This window comes from Camelus bactrianus, chromosome 16, assembly GCF_048773025.1.
Source record: "Camelus bactrianus isolate YW-2024 breed Bactrian camel chromosome 16, ASM4877302v1, whole genome shotgun sequence".
In the NCBI taxonomy this organism is placed as follows: Eukaryota; Metazoa; Chordata; class Mammalia; order Artiodactyla; family Camelidae; genus Camelus; species Camelus bactrianus.
The window spans coordinates 34,961,190-34,979,482 of NC_133554.1; the positions used below are offsets into that span (position 1 = coordinate 34,961,190).

General features: G+C 50.7%; 1 protein-coding gene across 3 annotated transcripts in view; it reads left to right on the forward strand.

The window, feature by feature from the left end:
- CCT6B (chaperonin containing TCP1 subunit 6B) overlaps positions 1-18,293 on the forward strand; it is a 254,898-nt gene that overhangs the window by 134,995 nt on the left and 101,610 nt on the right. For 2 of the 3 annotated variants that reach the window (XM_074343036.1, XM_045506947.2), the window contains exon 17: positions 14,055-14,283. The exons of the other annotated variant lie outside the window; for it this stretch is intronic. The gene's annotated coding sequence lies outside the window, so the exon portion shown is untranslated. The remainder of the gene's footprint in view (positions 1-14,054; positions 14,284-18,293) is intronic. 3 annotated transcript variants of the gene reach the window in all.

Genomic DNA, 18,293 nt, shown 5'->3' on the forward strand with positions numbered 1-18,293 from the left:
TTTGGGTTCTTCGTGACAGTGGAATATCAAGCGAAGAAAGGGTAAGGGGAACTGACCATGAATTTTGTAAGGAGCTGGGGTTACTGCTACCTAACGAGGACAAAGAGGGCTCTGTCTGGAGCTCAGGGATTCACTGGGACAGGCGTGATGTCTCCATGCCTGATGATAGTGGTGGATGGGCAATTGCAGTAACCATAGCCTGATGAGGGCAAGGCAGCCAAGGGCTTACACCCCTCAAGCAGAAAGGAACATGGACCAGCTGAAGTACTGAGGGAAGGTAAAGGAAATATAGTATAAGTGATAAAGGGTATATTTTATGAATATCAGTTGTAGCCTCAGGACCTGTCATAGAAGTTCGTATTATACCTTGACCCACTAACCTTTCTGCCTGAAAAATTTTATTTTATTTTTTAAAATTTTTAATTTTAGAGATTAAGGGCCAGCTGCATCTTGGGAATTCTGCAACAAAGTGCATTTATTTTGGCTCACGAGCAGATCTGAGCACTATAAGGGGTGGACTGTTGCAGAAACTTTCTGTGCCCCATGCCCCATTCCCTCAGTTGACCTGATTTCAGTGCAATTCCAGTGGACAAATCTGAGCATGTTTGCCAGCATCTAATCTCAAGCATGCAAAGTGGCATCTCTCTGCTTTTCTGACTCAAGGCTTTCACTGAGCCAGAGAAGGCTGCTCAGCCTGCACGTGTGCAGCATGTAAAGTGCAGGGAAATGAATACCTCTGGGGGCCACCCTCAAACAATGGAGACAGGAGTCAGGTGAATGCCCCAGCCTCCTTCCTTCAAAAGGATAATTCTGAGGTTCGTTCTGCATGGTTATTCAGAGCGTCCTGAGTTTTCTACAGAAGAAACTAGGTCAATAATCCGCTCTTTGTTGGTTTTCTCTCCTTCTCTGTCTCATTCTCCCTACTCCCTTGCTCTGATTTCCTGAGATCATCTCCCAAATAAAATGCCTGCCCCTAGAACCTTGTTTCACTTTCTGTTTTGAGAGGAACCCACACTGAGACATTTATTTTCTCCTTTGCGCTTGTATAATTCCTATTCACATTTTTATCTATATCACTTCCTCCCAAATTCTTCCCCAACCACTAGGTCTGGGCAAGAAACTCCTTTCACTATGCTTGCACTCCCAGCACCAAGTAGAGTGCCTGATCTATGAAAGGCTCTCAGTAAATATTTGTTGAACAAATGGCTCCCCCAGTGGACTCTTTCCAGCAGGAGAAGAGTCACTGAAGACAACTGTGAGTCTTGCCACCCTCCGATGCGATGCTGCAATCCCAGAATACGCTAGTGCCAAATGTGCTAGTGCTGGCTCCCTCTGTGGGGCAGAAGTCCATTATCTACTCGTATCAGACTCTAATACACCTCAGCGAGGGGCCTCGGTAACTAGGCTGGATAAGTGCTGCACAGAACACCATCTCCCTCTCGCCCTCCTCCTCTGCTCCCCCTCCCCCCAGCCAGCCACATTAAGTGAGTAAGTAATGAGAATGGCTAGAAATTGAATTTTATGAAAAAGTAATCTGTGGCTTAGAGAACAAGCAGGGAGGAAAGGGGAGGGATTTGATGAGATGGGGGGATGATTTTAAGGGCTGTGAGAGGGAATGAAGGAACATCGGAGCCGACAAGGAGTCAGATAGGAGAGTCATTCAATTAGGGAGGCTGAGATGGTGGCAGGATTTTGTCCCCCTTTTTCTGTTCTTTTCTTTTTTTCATTATCCTTTTCATTTCATCTGTGGGTATTTTGTCTTTATGTTTGTAGGGTGGAGGAGAGGAGGACTAAGAGACAACAGCAGGGGGGTGAGCAAAAGATACTCAGACCATGGAATAAATTACTCTGCCTATGATTCAGAGAAGACTGGCATCTGGGAGGAACAAGGAGGGGAGGCGTGTGAGGCTGGGGGAGGTGCAGGGATGGGCGAGGACATGAAGTGCTAGCATGGCCACGACACATCCCACCCCATTTTGGCTTCCTTGATGGCTTCCCTTGTAGTCATGGGCCAGTTGCCATGGGTGAGCCACACGATGCATAAATCAAAGTAGGGAGCGAGCAAGGCTGGATACTTGTTGCAGAGAGGGGAGCATGCTTGTCATGTGTCCTATGATGTGTGAACCCCTCACTGGGTGCGTATATGAGTGATCACCTTACATCCCAACAGTAACTTTATAAGGTTCCCATTTTCAAAATGAGTAAAGCAAGGCCCGAAGAGATCAGGTGAATTCCCTGGGACTCACCGCTGGTGGGATAATCAGTCTACTCACAGAAGACTGTGAGCTGCCTGGATATAACACAGGAATTGTGCCAAAGCCTATGCTGACCAACGTCTGTGCTTGTGATTAGAAGATGGTACATTTAGGATTGTGATCATGGGCAGGGCAGAGCAGGCCTGTAGCTGTTGTGCATTGCTCACAGTCAGCCAATCTTCCTTGCATGCCTATACACACCTCAACTGCCTCCCCACAGTCCCCCTACTTTTGTGTCTTCTCACGGGCCCCTCAGCCCTGTTCCCTGGGCTTCAAGCCTCTCACACACCCACATGGCTCCCACTCCCCACTGCCATTTGCAAACAGCCAAGTGGAGCTCAGCTTGAGCTTGATGCTTGGTGATGATGAGTTTCCCAGCAGGGAAGGGTTTGCTTTGCAGAGACAAATACCAAAGCAGCAACATTAAATCTTTCTGCTCATCCACACTCAGAGTTGCAAGGAGGCCTAAACAGACGTCTTTGGGAAAGCAGCAATGGGGTAGAGTCAGAGCAAACAGAAACCCCAGGGGGTTAAATGCAGCAATAAAGATGCCCAGGCAGGGCTGATGGGATAATGGAGGTGGGCATGTGTGTAGCCATTAACAGGCAGATGAAATGACAGACCACAGAGGAAAGAGGAGGCTGGACTGGGAAGCAGAGGGGCTGGATTCTAGCCCTGGCACTGCTCCCATTGTGGAATGACTTTATGCTTCAGAATCTTCATTCAACTATTTTTTTTTTAAGTGGGAGAGGAGGATTGGATTACTTTTAACTCCAGCTAAACTGGAGTTTAACTAGCCAACAAAGTCATGAGCTGCTCTAGGAAGGGATTGTATTTTAGCACAGTTCCTACAGACAAAATGGGCTCAGTGATTTATTCATTCAACAGCTGTGTAACCAGGCCTTATGCTAGGGGTGGATATGCAGTGGTGAGCAAAACTCGTCTGAACCCTGCCTCCTAGGGCTCCTGTTCTGGTGGGGAAGGAGACATTAGTTAATAATCACACAAATATCTGTGTCATTATGACCACAACTGGTGCTATGAAGGAGAAGGGTGAGGTGATATGAGATGGCATTCTATGGAGGTTTCATTTGGACTGTAAGTTTAGGGCAGTCCTCCCTGAGAAAGTGATGTTGAAGTTGAGATCTGGAGTGAGCAGGAGTCCTACAAAAAGTAGGATTAAACTTCCAGGGGATGGCACCAGAAGCACCCTGAGATGGGGAAGAGCTTGTCCAGTTTGAGGAATGGACACAAGGAATGGTGCGGGGGCCATTCCTGCTGAGGAGGAGGAGGAGGCTGGGGAGGGAGGTGGCACTGCGAGTGGCTGGGCCTGGCAACAGAGAGGATCCTGGGACACGAGTGGAGATGTCCAAGGTGCTGACCGGGGAAGCGTGCTCAGGCACCAGTGAGACCTTTTGGTAGAGTGAGAGGGAAGCTTCAGCTGGTTGTGGCTGAGTAGGTAAGCAGTGGGCCCTTCTCCCTACACCCCTCTCCCCTAATCACTCTTTCCCTAACCTTTGTGCAATGTGTGGCACTTCATTGCACATGTTCATTCCTGACATGTCATTATTCTATTTCATAAACTTAACCTCCCTTCACTGTCATCTGAGGGAACTAGGGGCAGGAAAGGTATTCCTTGTTGTTGGAAGGCAGGAAAGTGAAGAACCTGGTGATTTTTCTCATAAAGAAAGCGAGGGGCTTGAAATCCATTAACCAATTGTCTCTTTCTGTCTATTTACTCATTCATGTGCAGAATCCAAAATCATAGGACATGGGCGTGCTCTGGCCAGGTTATGAGAGAGATATCTAAAGGTGCACAGGAAGGTAACAGAAATGAGTGAAGTGGGTCAGGTATAAGAATACTGAGGGGTAGACTAGGGAGAGGTGAGGTCTGGGGCAAACTGGAGAGTGCACATCCTGTCCAAAGGAACAGTGATAACACAGCACCACATGGTTGTTGCCACAGAGGGATGTGGGTCCAGTGCTGTCTCACCTTCTAATTTTTAAAGAGATATTGGAAGTTTAGATTTTTAGGTGAAATTTCCTGTTGTGTAAGTATTGCCAAGTAGTTGAATTAAACTCCCTGTCCCCCAGTTTTGTGAGCCATAAAAAACACATCTGTGGGGCCAGTGGACCTCCAGTTTGCAATGTCTCCCCTTATCTGATAGATGTGTAACTAGGTCTAGAGAGAGGATGCAACTTGCCCAAGATGTCAGGGAGTGCAAGATATCAGGGTCTAGAATGCACATCCTCTAACTTGGAGTGGTCCCAATGTGCTAGAAGACATGGTCCAAGCCCTTGGTGAGCTCATGGTCTGGGGGTGGAGGGGGAGCAGGCCCATCCCCTCCAGGACACAGTGCAAGAGCTATTAGAGGTGGGCACTAAAAAAGCACAGAAGAGGCACCCCAGAGCTTTCTGGCACAAAAATACCAATGGGGTGGAGCTATTCAAAGAGCTTTACAGAATCCTGCAGCCCTAACAGGCAAAAAGCTTTCTGGTGCCCAGGGCCCCAGCCTCTGAAGGAAATCTCTCTGCTTTCAGGGGTTCCTGAGGCTGAGGGTCACCACCACTCATTGCTGGAGCCTGGGATGCAGGAGTGCAGGCGGGGGCTCCTCAACTGTGCCTGGCAGAGGCATGGCTACACCCGCAATTTACAGCCTACTCTCTGCCGCCTAATTGCACCATCAGTGCTTGGTGTCTCAGGGCTGGGGTGAGGATAGATGGGCTGCAGTTATGGGCCTAATGGCCGCAGTAAAATGTGGTATTTAAGCTGGGCCCACCCAGACTTGAGGGCCATCCACCAGTTCCATGTGGGGCCAGGAGCTCAGCACATCTAGGCTGGGTTTTGAGGGTGGCTTGGGAAGGGGCTCCCCATGAACTCTCTGCCCCCTGCATCTCCTCTCCAATCTGGGCAGCAGAGCTTTGTGTTGGAAACACGGGTCAGGAGCTGGTCCTTTCCTCTTTCTCACCCTGGGTCTCTGAGCCAGCTGGAAGCTCCAAAAGGGGAGGGGCTGTGCCCTTACCAACAGACTGGGGCTCCTAAGGCAGGGTCTTGTCTCCCCATGAGACTGGGAGACTCCCACTGGGCAGGGCTTTATTCCCATCATTCTACTGGGGACACCCCCAGGATAAAGCTATTTCTCCCTCATCAGACTTGGGGCTTCCTAACGATGGGGCGTATCCCTCCTCTGTCAGATTGTGATTTCTCTCAGAGTATGTGTTCTGTCTCCCACCAGAGTCCCTGGCCGAGAGGCCTCCATTCTTTGATTCTTTACCTCTTTAAGCCTCAGCTTCCTGATCTATAAAATGAACTCTCAACACTCTTCTGTTAGATTTTTGTTGTTGTTGTTGGGGATTCAGCCTTACTCCTCAAAGCATGGTCTACAGACCAGCAGCACTGGCATCACCTGGGAGCTTGTTAGAAATGCAGAATCTCAGGCCCCAACTCAGACCTAAAGAACCAGGATATGATTTGAACGAAATCCCAGGTGACTGGTTATACACACTGAAGTTGGAGAGGTGCTGATTTACGAAGCACCTAAGATAATACAGGGGGTCTCAATACATTGTGTTTCTTCCCTACTGTCATTTTTGGTTTTCAGTGTCAGTGTAGAGGTGTTGTAGCCTGCATGAGTGGGTGGAGATGGGAACCAGTGCCAGGGGCTAGTACACAGTAGGCACTCAGTAAATACTTGTGGAATAGAAGAAAGTGTTGTTGCATCTGAGCTCTGTTGCATCCACCCTACTCATTGGACTTTGACCTCTGCCCTGTCTCTCTTTTTCTCCAGATTTTCCCCCCTCCTACCAACCATGCAGAGGAAGGGTTAAAATCTAAAAGCCAGCAAAACTTCCACATTGCAGTGGACAGTGTCTGCTCAGGCCACATCATTTGGGGATCTGGCAGAGGAAGGGTAGTAGACAGGCATTGTGCTGCCCCTAGAAAAGGGACTCCAAGCCTCTGGACACAGCTTCAATCCACTTTGAGGGGAATCTTAGGCCAGGTACCCATCGCCCACCCCATGCAGACTTGCTCTGCAACCCAGGGTGATTCTCCCTCCCTGGAGAAAGGGAGACTGTCCTCTCTAAAATATGTGGGCTCAGAGGGTGTGCCTCCTGACCTCACACTCAGTTTAGGAGCCCCACCACCACCATCTCCACACAGAGCCCCTGACCAGGGAAGCCCAGTCTCTGCTTGAGCATTCCCAGTGCTGAGTGCCCTGCCTCACAGGGCAGCCTCTCCATGTATGGACCACACTTACCAGGTTACACTTACCACAGTCACCAGGTGCTTGAGTGACAGCCTTCCTGTATTTCAATTCAGTTTGACTCAACAACCACAATCAGGGCATAGGGCTAGGCTCTGAGAAGATTAAGATCAAATCCCCACTTAGAGGTAATATTTGGGGGAGACAGAGGCAAGCTAGACCCTTTAACACAGGGCAGAATGTGATTACCAATTTGATAGGGAGGCCAATGGTCTGGGGACACAGCAAGGAGACCATTGTTGTTAAGGTGTGGAGGAAACCAGGGAAGCTGCATGGAAGAGGGAGATTTGAATTGGGCTTTGAAGACTGGATAGAATTTCAGTGGATGTGTTGACTGTCCTTTCTGGATGTCTCTCAAATCTACCAGTCCACACCATGCTCACTGCCCTGCCTTGGTTCCAGCCTCAGCCAATCTTACGTGGACTAGTCCAGTGGCCCCTTAACACTTGGCATCACTCTGTCTCTTGTCTCACCCCCTCTAGCCATCCTTGCTCAGCTGCCAGAGCAAGTGTTTGCTCAGTCATCAGCAGACCTGTTGCATACCCCTTGGCACCATGAGACCCTGAGGTTCCGAGTCTCACCACTACTCCCCTGCTCTTCACAATCTAGCAATCACAGACTGCTCCGAGTTCCCCAAATTTGTGTGTTCTTCATGGCTTAGCCACTGCACCAACTATTTCCTTCACTTCAAAAACCTTCTCCCAGCCTACTTATCTACCTGCTAAACTTCTCTTTCTCTTCCGGGGCCCAGCCATGCGCTGCAGGTGCCCTTTGTAGCTCTCTCTCTCTACCACTGCATCCTCCACACTATATTTTAATTACTTTTTGATGAGATGGTCTTCCTTTTACACCAGGCAGGGGCTTGTTAGCCTCATCTTCGTCAGTGTTTTGTTAGTAGTGCCAACAGTAGACACCTAATGCATGTTGAATGAACAGATGATGTAGTTACTAAGTGGCATTCTAGGCAGTGAACACGTCCTGGGCACAGATGTGGAGGAGGGACAGTACGGTGTGTTGCTCCCTGTGCTGTGATGGGAGGTGACTTAGTAGGTGGGGTACAGCAGAGGCTGAAGTCCTCTGGGTCCTCATCCTACCCACTGGGGAGGGAACTTTGAACCCTGGGTGCTGGGCTGGGAGGGGTGGGAGAAGCTAGGAGCCTGCCCAGGATCTGCCAGCCAGCTGAGTTTTACCTTCCTCATTGCGACCCACCCCCCACCCCAGAGACAAGGGGCGGGGGGGATGACTTGGGGGCAGCATCTCTCAGATGCATCCTTATCCGGCACAGGGCGCCCGCCGGCTGCCCGTATATCAGGGGCTGTGTCGTCTTGTTGCTTGCTGGAAAGGGAAGTGTGGGAGATAATTGTGTCTCCTCAGGAAGAAATATGGGCACAGGCAGCAGCATCTTTCTTTCAGCTTTGGGGGAAGAGATGTCTACTCAGCATCCTTCCCCAGGCTGGGGTGGGGTGGGGAAGAGTGTTTAACCCTTTCCCCCTAAGTGCCCTCTGCGAAATCAACTCCCAAAGGCGAATACTGCCTAAGGAATATGGAATCATTCAAAGTGGTTGGCTGGGGAGAGTTCTCAGGGTTAGGAGGGCAGGTGGGGGAACCACAGGGGTTCAAGGGGGCAGTTGGCAACTTGGGAACAGGTACCAATTTAGAGAGTGGCCATGGTGTCCATATTAGTCTTTCATGTCTGTCCCGATGTCTTTCTAGACTCTCCTGTTTCTCAGCTCAGGGTCCCTCCAGGCACCTCCTTCTTGTTTTGCCCGTGGGGTATCTGCGCCCTGGTCCAAGGCCAGAGGCTGTCTCAGCAGGCACATGAGAGTCTCTTGCTCCGGACCAGGCAGCCAACCCTCTCCATCACTCGATTAACTTGATTTCCAAATGGGCTTAATCATGCCATCCTCCTTCATGGCCCCAATCTGCAATTTTCACTAATTAATGATTGCAAATTGCTAAGTAACGAGCCACTCGATGGTGCTGCTATTATTAATGGCTGGGAGTGGACCTAGATGGGAGTTTGAGGGATAAGGAGCATTGGCCTTGTGCCGAGGGAATGTGTGTTGGGAATGAGGACAGCCGCCCATGGGGAAGGCAGAGTGAGGGCATGACAACGTCTGGGTACTATCTGCCTGTCACCAGCTTGGGTGGTGGAAGGCTCGCGGCTAAATGGCTCACCTCCGGTGGTGGCCCCAGGACCCTGGGTGCCAGAGTTGGGGACTGAGGAAGGTGGTGGTCGAAGGTATCCCTAGAAATGGCAAATTGGGAGATTGCATAGGGCCTGGCCAGCTGGAGCAGTGGAGTGATCCAACGAGACAGCTGGTGAGGGCTCGCAGAAGAAGGCTGGGCACCAGCACATGCTGATAACAGACTCCAGGTGCTCAGAGTTGGCCCGGCCATTCACGGAACACCCACAAAGCAGCTGGGCTCCAAGGCAGCCTGCATTATGCATAATGGGGACATGACTATAGGGCTGCTGGAGGATGAAGGAATGGAATAGTTTATTCTGCCTGGGAGAAGCTCAGAAGTCTCATGGAGAAAGCTCTACTTGAATAGGAGCCCTAAGGATGGGGAAGACCTAACCGGTGGTGAGTGAGGGAAGACATTCCAGGAGGAGCTTCAGCAGAGCAAACATGAGCACATCATGGTAGCAGCAAGAGGTCTAACATCGCCGGGGTGGGTGTGTGTGCACGAGCTAGAGTGCACGTGTGGAACAACGGACGGGGAGTGAGGCCAGAGCAGGTAAGCTTGGAGAAGTGGAGAGCAGCCAGCTTGGAGTCTGGGGTGGTGGTTAAGAGTGTAGGCTCCAGAGCCAGACTCATATAGGAGTGAATTCCAGCTCTGCCACTTGTGAACTGTGCTCTGGGCATGCTGCGTAACTTCTCTGAGCCTCATTTTCCTCCTCTGTACCGTCAGTACCCACCTCACAATAAAAATTGCTGTGAGCATCAAATGAATTAATACATGTAAAGTGCTTAGAATAGTGCCTGTCATAGGGCGTTCTGTGGTGTTAGCCATTAGTTTACAAGTATTCTGTGGCACTTAGGCAAGATTTTCCAAGGGAGAAAGACACGGTCAGAGGAACTGAGAACAGTGCCCAAAATGGCACCCAGAAATTGGGTGTTTTGAATTTTCAAAATGGCTGGGGGCTATTTCTGGTGTTTATTAGGCGGGGTGGGGTGATAAATACCTTGTATTATGCAGGACATCCCAACCAGTGAAGAACAACTTCCCCTAATGTGCCAGTGGTGCCTCTGGGAAATGCAGCTTGGGTGGGGATAACATGGTGCAGGGTCAGCATCTCATGAAACTTACAGTCTAGAGAAAGAGCCAGACAAAAGGGCAGTGTTGGGGAAGTACACGATGGGAAGATTTAAAAGGGCATCTGACTCAGGTGTGGGGTCTATGCCCAGACATTTGGACTGCAAGAAACAGAGATATTCACTTGAGTTTCTTCAACAAATGGAACTTATCATAAGGCTACAATAACAGGGTTGACAGAATCCTGTGAGATGTATGGGATTCGGGTGTTGCAGTCTTTGGATCTGAGAAAAAATTCAGGGTCCAAGGATCTGGGATTCTTGTTTCCCTAGTAGCGTCAAGTGTTGCTGGGTCCCTCTACTGAGCGTATGAACATGGCTCAGCTGTGCCCCACGTGGAGGCTTCTCTCTGGGTCTGTTCACTTCTGCTCCCAGCAGCTTCCTTTTCCTTTTCTCAACATCTGAATGCTTCACAGTTTCTAACTTTAACTCACTCCTGCTTCCTGGCAGCCTCATGGTCTGATGAACTTTGTGTATTTTCCGACTCAAATTCTGCAAAGAGAACCTGACAAGCTCAGGTTTAGCCCTTTTAGGGGAGGGCTTTCCCAGGCTGGCCTCCTTTGTGGAGCCCACCCTTGGTTTTCCAGTGGGCTGTGACCTGGTCACATGGCATATGCCCCACTCAGCACAGTGGGCTTCATTGTCTTGTCTAAGAAATGGGGCCTTTGTTCCAGATCCCCACTCTTCTCCCTAAACAGTCAGTCCCAAAGCAGCCTAGCAGGGTCCTGCCACGACACACTGGGTGGGGAGTGTGTTCCTCTTTTCCAAGAATGATGCCGAACCAGGTTGTGACCATGAAGAGGCAAGTCCAGACAGTCACAGAGCCCCGCTCCGAAAGCCTCTATTTCCCTACAACATGTCCAGTTCTTGCTGTCCCTGACGCTGAAACTCTGGATTGTTCTTCTGTCCGTGTTTAGCCATGATTCAGCTGGCACAAAGGCCTGAAGGAGTGAGACATCTCGTGATATTCCAGGAGCCCTGCTTATCCCTGGTGGGGCTACTCCCTTCCTTGGAATGTGGTATGGTGGAAAATACAAACGTTGGGATCAAAAACTGGCTCTATCCTTCCCCAGTGTGACCTTGCCCACGTCCGAGAACTTTCCTGAGTCCCACTCCTAGGTGACTGGCTCACAGAACTGCTCTATAAGCTATTGTCCCCTCCTCTGCTTAAGGCCGTGGGTCCTCACCAGTCTGACTTGGAGGTGGTGGTGTTGGAGGTGGTAGTGGTATAAAGCCCTTGGATGACATGGTCCTGCCAGGCTCACAGTTATGAATTTTGAAATAATTAAGTTGGGAGAAAGGAGCTGAAGGGCTAGAAGAGGGTGCATTCATCTCTCCCTCAAGTGCCCCCCATTCTTTCCCCCTGTTCTTTGGTGTTCCTCACTCAGCTCAGCCAAGTGCCCATCGCCCACTCCCCAGCTTCCACTGTAAATGCGGTGCCTCCGCTTGGCTCTGCAGGCTGCATATCGCTGCCTACACCAGCTCCCTCTGCATGGGAGGATTTTCATAGTTCCTCCCAGGCCTGGAACCCACCCTGCTGCTTCTTTTCCCCAAATGCACTCCTACGGAGCTTAATATTCACCGTCTCCTTCCCAGCTTCTCTGTCTCACTTTCTCTTCATTCCTCTGGTATTTTTCTCAACTTCTCTCACCTTTAGGTCCATTTTTATTAGGACTTACGGCCAAGATGCCTCCATGGAACCAATTCTCACTTCTGCTAAAGGTCTCAGGAGATGGGTAGGCATGTGAAGAGCTTCTCGACAGCACAGGTCTCCAAAGAAGGTTGTTAACCACTCTTCTGAAAGGGACACCGATGTGATCTGCACACACACGCCTCCAGGCTTGCCGGGGGGCAGCGTGGAAGGGGACTTAGCTCTCTGCTCGACAAATTTGAATGCAGTATTGCTCTCCCATAGTTAATTCTCTTCCATTGCTGTTGGATAACTCAAAACTCTTTAAGAAAAACTTTGACACTAAACTACTCACAGGGAAAAAATATCCCACCCCAAGCGAACAATAAGCCACCTTCGTCTCTCCTCGTCTCCTCGAGCCCTTGTTAATACACATGCTTGTTTTGCTTGGTTGTAACCAACACGTGAGGATGTTTTCTGATTTTCCCACTTAACGGTGTTTTACATGAGCATTTCTATTGTATACACTTAGTCTTCAGAGCTGTCATTTTTCATAACCACAGCACATGGATATGACCACCGTTTGCTTACTGCTATCGTTGGGCATTTGGGTGGTGGCCAGATTTTCAATCTTGCAAACAGTGTTGCTGCGAACATCTTTGTCAAACTCCTTTTTAAAAATTCCCCTTTAGATTATTTCCCAAGGGTTGATTCCCTTGGATTACAGGAGAATTACAGGTCAAAGGACACAAACATATTGCAGGTTGCTTTTCCTGAGAACAGACTGGAGCTATAGCATTGCCACCAGTGTGTGCAGGGATGGAACCTCGCAGTGGGACCAGGACTGCTGTTTCTCGGGGCTAGTGTCAACCTGCATTTTGCTGAGTGACCTTGACAAGTCAGTTCCCCTCTCTGGACCTAGGTTTTCTTGTCTGTAAAATGAAGTAGTTAGGCAGGATGATCTCTGTTGGGGGATGCACCAGGCACCTTGACTGTGGGCTGGTTTAATTGGTGGACACTGGTGTCTCGGACTCTTTGGGGTTTGAATTCCTTTCCTCAGCAGTCAAGATAATGCAGGGATGACTTCCTGTTTGTATTTCAGATGGATTGTGTTGTGAGTGTGTGTGGGGGTTGGGGGTTGGTGCTGGGAAGGTCAGCGTGGGATCCCATGCTGTGGTTGCCTGATGCACCCAGCTGCTTGGCTGCACTAGCTGTTTACACTTGGCATCCAGGTGGACATCCATGCCATGCTGGTCATTGCAAGTTTTGAATTCATCCCTGGGCATACAGGAAATGTTTGGGAGTCAGACAGAGATGGGTTGGAATCCAAACTTGACACTTATTGGCTTGGTGGGATTTGAGCAGATGACTTGATATCTTGGAACCTCAGTTTCTTTGTCTTTAAAATGGGAATAATAATCCCCACCATATAAGGCTGTTCTAGAAATGAGGTAATGCATGTAAAATAGTATGACAGTGATTAACCTGCTGGAGCACTTAATATTAGTAATATTTTCCAAGGACCTTCCAGACCCAGTCTGGCATAATGCTTCTCAAGCAGGATGTCCACCACCCAAGTTATTGCTGCTTCCTCTCCTCTAGGGAGGGTAAATTGGGCAGGCTCCTTAAGTCCCTGGGGGTAGCCCAACCCTGGCCTTTTATAGATTCTGTCCATCATGGGCCTCAAGCAGGGCTGACCACACTCGCCCTTCTGCCGACCTCCCTTCGCTCTGAATTCACTGATCCCTCACAGAACCTCTGGGCTCCAGGGGCAGTTGGTAGAGTCAGAGACTGACAGGCCAAAACAGCAGGAAGGTAGCTTGTGCTGGATTCTCTCCCGTCTCCATCTTCAGCCTTTGATTTGTGTTCTACCCATACCTCCCCAGAGGTCCTGAGCCTTTCCTGAACCCTCGAGGTTTCAGAATTGGGATCCTTTGGAACTTCCTCCAGCCTCCTGGAGAGCCCTGAGCCCATCCTGAGAACCAAGCCCCTGCCACTGTGACTTGCCCCTCCCTGCTGCCTTGGCCATGGCCCACAGCCAGGGTCTGCTGGGTCCAGCCGCTTGGGCATTCCCCTTCATTCCTATGGTCTGCAGATTTCCCCAGAATGCCTGCCTGCCAGCACCTCTCTCCCTCCCTGCGCCTGCCGTGGGATTGTTAGCCTGGGGAGAGAAACTGGTGGAGAGCCTCCTATGGGCAGCCCACCCACTGGGAGAAGAAGCCAGGTCCCCAAGCCAAGAAACTTCCAGGCCAGCAGGTTTGAAAAGGTTGGTGGCCTCACTCTGGACAGTAAACCTGGAAGGAGTTGGAGGCAGTGAGTGGGGAGCAGGGGGACTTTACCCACCTAGTGGCAAGTTGCCAACAGCACAGGCAGTCCCCTCCTATGCTGTTCTGATGCCCAGACGGGAGAACATTTCCTACCACACACCAGGAACTATGCTGAGTCCACAGATATCTACCAAGGGGGCCATCAGAGGCACTGTGTTGGCCCTCCGAGAGTCGGTGTCTAGGAGACACCCATCCTCACCTCCTTGCCACGGGCTCATTGTCAAGCCTGCTTTTACTGTGTCCTGCTTTTCTCGCAGAACCAGCCTTTTGTCAGTGCCCACCTGTGCCACGGACAGGAGGACGGAGAGGAGGCAGCGAGCTTCTGCTGCTGCTGCAGGGTGTTCCGCCAGACCGGGGGCTGGAAAGCCATGGCCAGTGGGCAAATGTGGTCCACCGCCTGCTCCTGTGCATCAGCTTTTATTAGATGTGGTCATGCGCATTTGTTTCTGCATCCTCTGTGGCTGCGCTCCCTCTACCATGGCACAGGTGAGTAGTCGTGACAGAAACCATGTGGTCACGCAGCGTGAAAGCTTTACTGCTGGCTCTTCAGTGTCTAGATCAAATGTTTGGGGAGCAGTCAGAGCCCCTCTCCTATTCAAGGACCGGCTGTGAGGGTGGTCTTTGGGCTGATGTCCCCAGGAGGGCCCAAGTGCAGACTCCAGACTCCCGAGTGAGATGGGCAGACCCCAGGGAAAGAACAGCGGCCCCCCAGGAGGTTTTCCTCACTCTCCCAGGGCCTAAACCTTCCCGCCTCCGTGCACACACTTCCTTCTTCGAGTGGAGAGAACTTAGGGGGAGAACCTGCCCCAGTCGCTCTGTCCTTCCCACCCTCCTTGTTGGATTATGGCAGGCAGGAGCACTGTGGAAAGGTGCCCGTGCTGCCAAGCTGCTAAACCCTTGTGTCCTTTATGGTTTCAGTTTATCCATCTGTAACATGGGGACAGGAAAATGTCTGGGTTCTTGGCTCTCCCTGGGAAAATGAGGCCCTGCTTCTGCGGTCAGGATGGCTGTTACTGCGCTTCTTTTGTTGGGAGGAGGGGAACAGGGCCTCTTCACCCAGAGACCTGAGGTTCTTCTGACAGTGAGCCCAAGGCAGTAGACGCCCATTCCTAAAAAGTGTCTTCTCAAGTCATGGAAACAATGCAATTAGCAGCCTCTTTGTTCAGGGTGTTAATTAACTTGTTTCTTCTGATCACACCTTCTTCCAGGTACAGCCCGTCATCTCTGAGGTGCTGGCAGGGGGAAGGCAATTAGATCCTCGCTACTGTGCAATTAATTATGGCTTGAAAACTGCTCGAGGAGGCTGGGGGAATTCCTCAACAGCACCAGCCCTAGGAAGAGGCCTGGCCTAGGTGTAGGGCTGAGCTGAGCCTAGTTTGGGGGCACTGGAGAAACGGCTGTGGAGCCCAATTCAAGGCATTGAAGAAAGGCAGATCTGGGCACCTCCCTCCCCTGCTCAAGAACTTTCATTGGCTCCCTAGTTCCTATTAAGTCAAGACTAAACTTCCTACTTGGACACGCAAGGCCATCTGTTACCTGGCCTAACTCATCTTTCCAGAGTTATCCTCTATCACAACTACACATAGTCCATTTCCTGAGCAAATCCAGGACGCGTGTGACTTGAATACACTTTTCATGTCTTTGCTCACACTGTTTCCCCACCTGGGATGCCTTCCCCCTCCCATCTGCATGCTGGAAAGCTCTCGGTCTTTTAGCTTAAATGGCATGATTGGCATTAAAAATAGCCCCTCCTCCCTGGAGCCCTCCCTGAGAGCAAGAGGGGTCTTAGAAAGAGTAAGCGCTTTAGACTCAGATAAACTTGGACTCAACTAATTAACCTCCTAGAGCTTCAGTCACCAGCCCTCCCCACCTCTAGTGCAAGGAGAACCCCAAAGCCTGCCTCATAGATAATATGGGCCAAGTGGCTGGCTTGGATGAGTCTCGTTTGCACCCCTCAATGCTCAAGCCCTGACCATCAGCCAGCCTTTGCCTCTGTGATAATGACCAAACGTCAGTGGGTCATAGGCCCTGTTGTTTTCAAACTAGTTTCCATCCTTCGTCCCCTGCGTCCTTCACCTCGATCCGTGGAGGTTGGCAGCTGCACCCTGGACACAGCCTCACAGTGGGTCGGAGGTGGCGGTTCTCTGTGAGGGCAGTACTGCCCCCTAGGGTGCACTTTAGAACACCTCATGACATGGGGGTGCCCTGGCATCTGCTGGGTGGGACTAAAGATGCTACATGTCCTGCCAGACTTCAGGTTGATGAGACACCTGTGTACCTTTGCTGAGAACTTAACTTGATGTTACTTATGTTTCCACTATTTGGGGGCATGATTTTATAGATTTATAAATGCTATATGTGTCTGTGTGCGTGTGTGAAATGTATATATATATTGTGTGTGTGAAATGTATATTTTCTGGGACTGTAACCAGCAAGTAAATGGAAGGGAGACTGGACCTTGTTTGATGAGCATTTTACTGAGACCTGTGTGCCAGCTGGAAAACCACACTGTGAACGGCCACGCTGCTCAGCTGAAGCTGAGCTGAACCAGGAGGAGCCCCCACCCCACCGCATCTGGACCTCGGGCACCTCCTTGCCCCTCGATGGGCCTTTGTTTCCCCATCTGCACAATCCAGGTGCCCCTCCTCTGCTCACATTTCTCTAGACTATGACTTTTTTTTTCAATCTCAAATCTTCCTCCTAAATCCTTCTCCCCTCTCATGGGCTCCCAGGCCGGGCTCCCTGCAGTGTATGGAGTGAATTAATTAGAGAGTTAATAAAGGGCTTCCGGAGGCATATTGCTTCTTCCCCGACCCCAGGCCGGCCCCTACCCTGCCAGTCCTTCTCCTGGGCTGTGTTTGTGTTTGCAGTGGCTCCTAATATGGGAAGCTAATGTCCCAGAACGGCAGTGCCCGCCTTCTGGGAGTGCAGGGCCCTCGTTACCTCACAGCTAATTAGATGGTGGCTCCGAGGTGATGGTTCTGGGAGATGTGGGTGGGGCTGGCAGCCTCACTGCTTATCAGTTTTCAGTCTCCAAATAGGGGGGTGTCTGTCTTGGGAGTTCGGAGAGCAGAGCGCCGGGGCCATGCTGGGAAGTGCTGGGAATATTAGTCCATATGTGTTCGTGTGTGTGTGTGTGTGTGTGTGTGTGTGTGTGTGTGTGTGTGTATGTGTTTAGGGATGGGCTATGGGATGGGAGGGGCTTACACAATTGCCTACAGATGATAAACTTCAGCTCCTTCTCAGGCCTGGACCTGGACCAGTTCAGGGCCCTGTCTTGTGGCCCATCATTTAGGGTTGTACCAGCCAGAGCAGGAGTCACCGGGGGACTCCTTCTATGCCCAGAGCTCCTGGGCCTGGGCCTGCCAGTTATAGGACCTTCCGGTCTATAACCTGGCAATCTTGGCCTACTCAGTGGATCTTCCCACCCAAAGCCTTCCTCTCCAAAGAGTGGGAGTCCTGCTTTGCTGCTGTGGGCTATGGGGCCTGGGGCTGGTGGTCTGGGGGTGACGGAGTGGTCTGAGTTGACTGAGCCAATGGCTGGATCACCGGAGGCTGGTGCCATAGGCTGCCCGGAGTTGATGCCCTGATCCTCTTTACAGATAACCTCTGCGTGTTTCAGTCTGAAATAGCCTCTCTTGTTCACCCTTCAGAGGCAACAAGAGAGAATTCCAGGGGAAAAGGCCCCTCCTGCTTTCTAAAGTCCAGAGGCTGAGAGATCCTGTCATCTAATTATTGGGCCCATATTGAAGGGCACATACTTCTACTAAAAATTATTTGTGGTTGAAATTCCAGTTTAATTGGGCATCCTATGTTTTAATTTCCTAAACTTGGCAAACCTGGAAGGCCACCTGGTCCATTGAAAATGGGCAAACTAGAGTGATGTGATTTGCAGTTGGATGTGGCCAGGTGTGCTTCTGAGTGTTCTTATCTGGAACTGGGTACTATGATGACAAGGTGGGAGGGTGAGGAAGACTGTAGATTTTAAGGCTTAGGTCTGACAGCCTCCCAGCCTCCTCTTCTGCGCCTGGTGTATTCCATAAGCTCTGAGAAAGTCCAGGCTGAGGAGGTCTTCAGTGGTCACATAACTTTCCAGGCTCAGCTGAGCCTCATTCCTGAGAGGATTGATTCCCCAAGCTGGGCTCAGGCATCTGTGTGGGTGACAAGCTGTGAGGTGGCTCCAAGGCTCCGCTGGGACAGGGAAGGGCAGATCTGGTCCAGTGTCCCCATTGCACTGAAGAGGGCATGGAGGCAAGGCCGCACTGTGACCTATAGCTTCCAAGCTGGACTTACAGGGCCTTGTTCTTGCTGCCTCACCCCCAGGGTGAGCCACGGGGAGAGGTGCTGTGCATAGCTGAATACAGGAGGGTCTGGTCATTTTAACAGGACTTCTTTGTGTCGTCCCAGGCCCTTCTGCTGGCATTAGGGTCAGATGGAGTCATTTGTGGTGTGGAAAGATGAGGTGTCTAGGTCTTTGATGCCAGGGCTGTGCAAAA